General features: G+C 57.4%; 1 protein-coding gene across 3 annotated transcripts in view; it reads left to right on the top strand.

Moving 5' to 3' along the window:
- Positions 1-2,742: 2,742 nt before the first annotated feature.
- Positions 2,743-6,073, top strand: part of IRF2 (interferon regulatory factor 2) — a 44,482-nt gene continuing 41,151 nt past the window's right edge. For 2 of the 3 annotated variants that reach the window (XM_075421831.1, XM_075421832.1), the window contains exon 1: positions 2,743-3,009. The gene's annotated coding sequence lies outside the window, so the exon portion shown is untranslated. The remainder of the gene's footprint in view (positions 3,010-6,073) is intronic. The other variant, XM_075421833.1, reaches the window with a different exon arrangement.

Below are 6,073 nucleotides of genomic sequence, written 5' to 3'. Positions count from 1 at the left end.
TAGAAAAAGAAAGCAAATAATCCACCCCTGCTCTCCTCTACTCATGATTGTGTATTGTCACTGGTCTGACCGTTTTCTGCTGGTTATCACTTCTCCATCCCAAATAATCCCAATCACTCGAGTCCTTGAGTCACTCTAACGTCGAGGTCACTCCATACTTTCAGTTAACTTCGTTGCTCTTCTCTGGATCTTTGCCATTTCTGTTAGGCATGGCCCAGAGCCCCCAGAGTCCCCCTGCTCTTCCTTGCGCTCTGTCCTGGTGCGTCCCACCAGCTTTCCAACAGTTTCCGAGCGCTGAACCCATCCTTCCATGGAGTTGTTAGGACTCCAAGATCTTACTTCTGAGTGGGAACGAGTTGGTTAGAAATTTCTCGCTTTCAGTCACTTTACTGCTCTCTAATCACACCTGGCACAGTAACTGCCTCCATCTTGGTCAGAGAGTCGTTACTACCATGTCAATACTACCGTTCACCTAGTTAGACCTCGAGTCTATAAAAATTCAGCTTTAGCTGCTGGAGTTAGCTGTTTTGACTCCTTCTTTTGGCATGGAACTCAGAGCCCCTTTCCCTCCAGCCACAGCCTAGTCTGACCCTCCTGTACGAGCTGTGTCCTGTCACCACCTTGTCCTGCTGCTTGTCTCCTCTCCATGCACATCTGTTCAGCCAATGTGCCAATTCAAAGCCAGGTGCCCCAGCTCCCTCATCCTCATTCCACTGTGGCTTCGTGGAAATTGGTCCCTCTGGTCTCTCTCTTCTGGAAGCATCTGGGAATATCTGCCATGTGAATACGACCCTTCCTTCCTGCTCCTTTGCAGCTGCTCTGGGGACCTGTGTCCCTCCCCATCGGTGTGGACCTCTCCGTCCTGCTGCGAGGGTTCCTGGAGAAGTTTTGGAGGAGATGCTTGATTTTACCATCCTGTCTGGCACCCTACAGCTTGCTTCCAAAGCCTCTGCCTTGCCCTTTCCTACTTCACTGGTGCACACGTGGACCACTGCCACCTGCTAGGCCCCAGTGTTTTCTGGGAGGCGGCGGATTCCTGACACCCATGGGTCCTTTCCAACCTAAATAATTCTGTGATTATGTTCTCCTTGGTGCAAGGAGAGCACTTACCAAAACAGGAGGGCTCACCACCCACAAGACTGGACTCCCCACCCTGTCGCTAGCTCGGTGTCCCCTGCACGACCAGGGCTGCCACCGCAGAGGGTCCTCACAGCACCTGGCACCTGGGGAACACCTCCCTCTCCGTTTGCCACCCCATGTGAGAGCAGACCGCTCCTTAACCACCCCCCTGTGCCACCCCCTGCACAACCCCCGGCGTTCCTCCTGCTGCTGATGGCTGTGCATCACGTATCTGCACCTGTAGCCATACCGCCTTCTCACATGAATGTATGTAGGTACGTACGTATAGCATACGTATGGATATGCCCGCATGCGGGAGAGATGCGTACATCTCTCTCTCTCTATCTCCATACACAACCTTTTGTCATGACTACGCTTCGTATGTCCCCCAGTTCCCCAGTGCTTGGGGCCTTTCCCTAGCTGTAGATGACGAAGAGAATTTAGACAGTCCTGCAATACTGCAGCCTCTCCTCGGTCAATTTTCTGTGCTGCAGTTTGCATCAGGACTGTCTAAATTCTGCAGAATACCCTTGGTCTCTATGTAGACTCCATGGCCAAGGGCAGTCTGCGGAATCTGTTGAAATCCGAGAGCTCTCTCTCGAAGTAACCCAGCTGCTGGGGACTCGCTGGGTTCAAAGGACCTGGTCTGAGACTGCCCTCGCTGTAGGACTGTGACACAGTCCTACCTTACAGGGCTTGACAGTCCCAGCACAGGTGCGCACCTGACCCAGACCATGACTCCCACCTCAGCAGAGGGGGAAGAGACAGAATCGCAGAACCGCAGGGGTTGGCAGGGCCCTCTGTGGGTCATCTGGTCCAACCCCCCTGCCGAAGCAGGGTCACCTACAGCAGGCTGCAAAGGACCTTGTCCAGGCGGGTCTTGAATATCTCCAGAGAAGGAGACTCCACAGCCTCCCTGGGCAGCCTGTGCCAGGGCTCCGTCACCCTCAGAGGGAAGAAGTTCTTCCTCGTGTTCAGCTGGAACTTCCTCTGCTTCAGTTTGTGCCCGTTGCCCCTTGTCCTGTTGCTGGGCACCACTGAAAAGAGTCTGGCCCCGTCCTCCTGACACCCACCCTTGAGATATTTATAAGCATTTATTAGGTCCCCTTGCAGCCTTCTCTTCTCCAGGCTGAACAAGCCCAGCTGCCTCAGCCTTTCCTCATATGAGAGATGCTCCAGTCCCCTCATCATCCTCGTAGCCCTCCGCTGTCCTCTCTCCAGCAGCTCCTCATCTTTCCTGAACTGGGGAGCCCAGAACTGGACGCAGCACTCCAGATGGGGCCTCACCGGGGCAGAGCAGAGGGGAAGGAGAATCTCCCTCGACCCGCTGGCCGCAGGCTGATGCCCGAGGGGAAGACCACCGGCCTTCCGGGCAGCGGGGGCACACCGCCGGCTCGGGGTTGACCTGTTGCCCACCCGTACGCCCAGGCCGCTCTCGCCGCGCCGATCCGGGGCTGCGTCCCTCAGTCCCCCCGGGGCTGAGCCCCTCGCTCCTCGCCCCCCGCGATAAGCAGCGGCGGGGCGGGGGGGTGTGCAGCGCCGTGCCGGTGGCGGTGCCGGTGGCGGTGCCGGAGCCGCACGCTTCCCGCCCCGCCGCAGCCCTGCCCCCGCGGCCGGCCCGGCCCGGCCCGGCGGGGAGGCGGGGGGATTTCCAAGCGCCGGCGGCCGCGCCGCGCCGCTCCCTCCCCGCCTCCCTGCCCCCGTCCGTCCCTCCCTCCCTGCGCTTGTTTTGCTTTCGGTGCGGGCCGTCCGCCGCCCGGGCGGAGGCAGGGAACTTTTAGTTTTGCTCCCGCGATTATTCAGCGCCCGTTTTCATTTCCATTGCGCGTCCCCTGGCAACGGCGGTAACCTTGAGGAATTGTATAAGGGCCGCGGGAACGGGCCGGCGAGGTAAATGTTTCAATTTGTCTTTTTTTTTTTTTAATTTTAATTTTTTTTAATATTAATTTTTTTTTCTTTTTAATTTTTTAAATTAAATTTTCGCGTTGCCGGGGCGGCGGGGAGATGCGGGTCGGTTTAAAAACAAAAGGCCGGGCTGCAGCGGCCGGGGCCGAGCCCGGTCCCGCCGTGGCGCTGGGGAAGGGGCGCGGCGGGGGGGGGATGGCGGGGGGGTGGGGGTTCCCCGCCGCCTCCCCCCGGCCGCCTCCCCCCCTCTCCGGTGGGCAGCCCCGGCGCGCAGACAAAGGCGTTGGATGCGGAGGGCCGGGGCGCGGCGCGGGCCGGGGGGGGGTCCCGCACTTGTTGCGGGCTCGGAGGGTGCCGGTGGCGGCGGTGAGGCGGGGGGGGGGGAGCCCCGGTGGCACGGCGCGGGGGTCGCGCTGTGAGGCGGGGGGGGGGTGTCCGTTACACAAGCGGCGGGGCGGTGCCTCCGCGCCTCGCCCGCCGCGGCCTCCGCCTCTCCTCGGCGGGTGAAGGCCCCCGGTGGCGGCTGGGGGGCCCGGCGGGGGGGTTGGGGGGGAGCGGGGCCCGGCGGGCCGCCGCGGGGGGGCTCGGCGGAGCGGCGGAAGGAGGAAGCCCCGCCAAGGGCCGCGCAGGGCAGGCCGCGGGGCCCGGCCCCGGCGCGGGAGGCCTTCCCGCCGCTGCGGCCGAGCCCCGAAAGCCACCGTTTCTGGGGGTGTTTTTTGGGGGTTTTTTTGGTTTTTTTCTGGCAGAAATCGCCTCTTTTCGCGGTGGGCGCCTGGCGGGGCGCGGCTCTGCTCCGCGGGGGCCAGGCCCGGGACGGGCGGCCTCCCCCCCCCCTCCCGGGGAGGCCGACGGGCGGGGGTCTGTTGGTGGGTAGCACCCAGGGTCGGGCTCCGGGCACCCGGCGAGCGCTTGCAGGGCTGTATCACAGAATCACAGAGTGTTGGGGCTGGAAGGGCCCTCTGTGGGTCACCCAGTCCAACCCCCCTGCCGAAGCAGGGTCACCTACAGCAGGCTGCACAGCACTGCGTCCAGGCGGGTCTTGAATATCTCCAGAGAAGGAGACTCCACCACCTCCCTGGGCAGCCTGTGCCAGGGCTCCATCACCTTCAGAGTGAAGAAGTTCTTCCTCAAGTTCTCCCTCATCCCAGGTTCCCAGAGATATTTAGGTCTTTTAATTCCCGTTTTGGTTAGCGTGAGCACGGGCACAGCGGAGCGTCTGGGGCTGGGCCCGCGGAGCTCCGATGGAGTGATGTCAGAGCGCAGAACTTCGCTTCCGCCTGGCGCCTGGTTGTGATTTATAGCCCGGCTTACCGCGCCCGGGTCTTTGCAGGCAGCGGTCTCTCGAACGTGGGAGCGGTTGTAAATGACAGCCTCCGTTTCTGGAGATGAAATGCGGTATGTTTAAGTTCATAGCTGCTTTATTTAACTCTTGGTGCATTTGCATATAATAACCTTTGCAGAATGCCCGCGTTAGTACCATAAAAAGAGAGCTGAGCGGAGCAGCAACACTGAAATTCACCCTAATATGGAAACGGTAACATAATTATAAAAGTCGCAGAATCGATCCGTGAGGCGCATGGTTTCCGTCTGAGTCGCAATCTTTCCGTGCCACCAGCCCCTTCGGAGACGTCAGCGTCCTTCTCTGGCCCCCGTCGTGAGCAGTTCCCACAGGGGAGTTGCTTCACGCGCCCCTCGTGCGCAGCGGTTCCTTGTCACGGGTAAATGGTGGCGGAAGGTCCGGGAGCGCCGACTCCTTTGAGGCGGTGTCGCTTTTTCGTGGTCGTGTGCCGCGCTGCCGTGCTTCAGCTGGGCGCAGGCGCGGCGAGGTGTTGGTATCCCTCTGGGGCTGGGGGTCCCGGCTGGTCGGCAGGGGTAGGAAGAGCGGTCGGCCATTGTATTTGACGTATGTATCTTTGCGGTGCCGCCCGGGTACTTACTGACTGCAAAACTGACAGAGTTCAGAAGATGCCAAGTCAGTCCCTCGAGAAGAGCTGTTTGTCACAGGCTGCGTTATGTGGAGAGGGGCAGCTGAGAGGTATGAGAAGTAACGCACAGGCTGTTAGGGAGGGGGTAAACGACTCCAGTCTTCATTGCATGGAGGTCTTTGATGTGTGGGGCCGGGTGGAGTTGGAGAGAGGCAGAATCTTAATGCACAGTTGAGAAAATGATGCAGGGAAAAAAAGGAGCTAAGATTCAAGAGGAAACAGAAGTATTTTTTGTATAGAAAGAGTCCACATTAGACAAATGGGCTTTATGTGAATAAATTTGCAGCCAGGCTGTGTATGCTTTGGATGAAAACTTTTATTTATTTATATATAGTATGCAGATATTAATATAAGATTAAAAACCAAACAGTGGAGAAAAGCTGACAGGTGAAGAGCGTGAAGTTTGCCGTGACACATCCTCTCTGGAAGAGGAGCATCATGCCCGTGGTATTAAAACTGGTGTTAAAACACCTCCGTGCTGTAATACTTGGAGTATTAGAAACTTTGTGGAAGCTCGGATATTGTGGAGACAGACTACAGATGGCGTAGAGAGGACAGAGTGGCTTGCACGTGCATGAAGTGGGATACTTTCTGTTAAAGAGGAAGTAACTGTTTTGGGAAGTAACACAGGATCTCATGAATTTATGTTCTAGGCCTGTATAGGAAGAGTAGAGATTAGGGCTGTATGACTGTCTGCCCAGCCAAGATGTTGACAACGGCTGTCATATGTTAAGGGAGAGTAGAGAAGCCACAAAAGTAGGAAATACGATGATAATGGCAGGCTTCAGTTGCCCCCATGTAGATTATGTCATTCTCCAACATGAAATTTGCCCAGGTACTAACTTTTTAGATGCCAAAAAATCCTACTTTCTAGGTGTAGCTTGTAACGGTACTCTGTGGGTAGCAACTCTGGACAAGGTCCTGCCCAGCAAGAATGAAGTTCAGAATTTTACATGAATAATGCCAGCCAGCTACGATGTGACAGTGATCATAATGTACTTAGACTTAATGTTACTTCAGGAGCAGTAAAGCCAAGGGTTGTGGTGGCAGTGTTTTTCTAAAGT

Source organism: Opisthocomus hoazin, chromosome 5, assembly GCF_030867145.1.
Source record: "Opisthocomus hoazin isolate bOpiHoa1 chromosome 5, bOpiHoa1.hap1, whole genome shotgun sequence".
In the NCBI taxonomy this organism is placed as follows: domain Eukaryota; kingdom Metazoa; phylum Chordata; class Aves; order Opisthocomiformes; family Opisthocomidae; genus Opisthocomus; species Opisthocomus hoazin.
The sequence above is the reverse complement of the archived record's forward strand: the minus strand, read 5'-3'. Positions and strand labels throughout refer to the sequence as shown.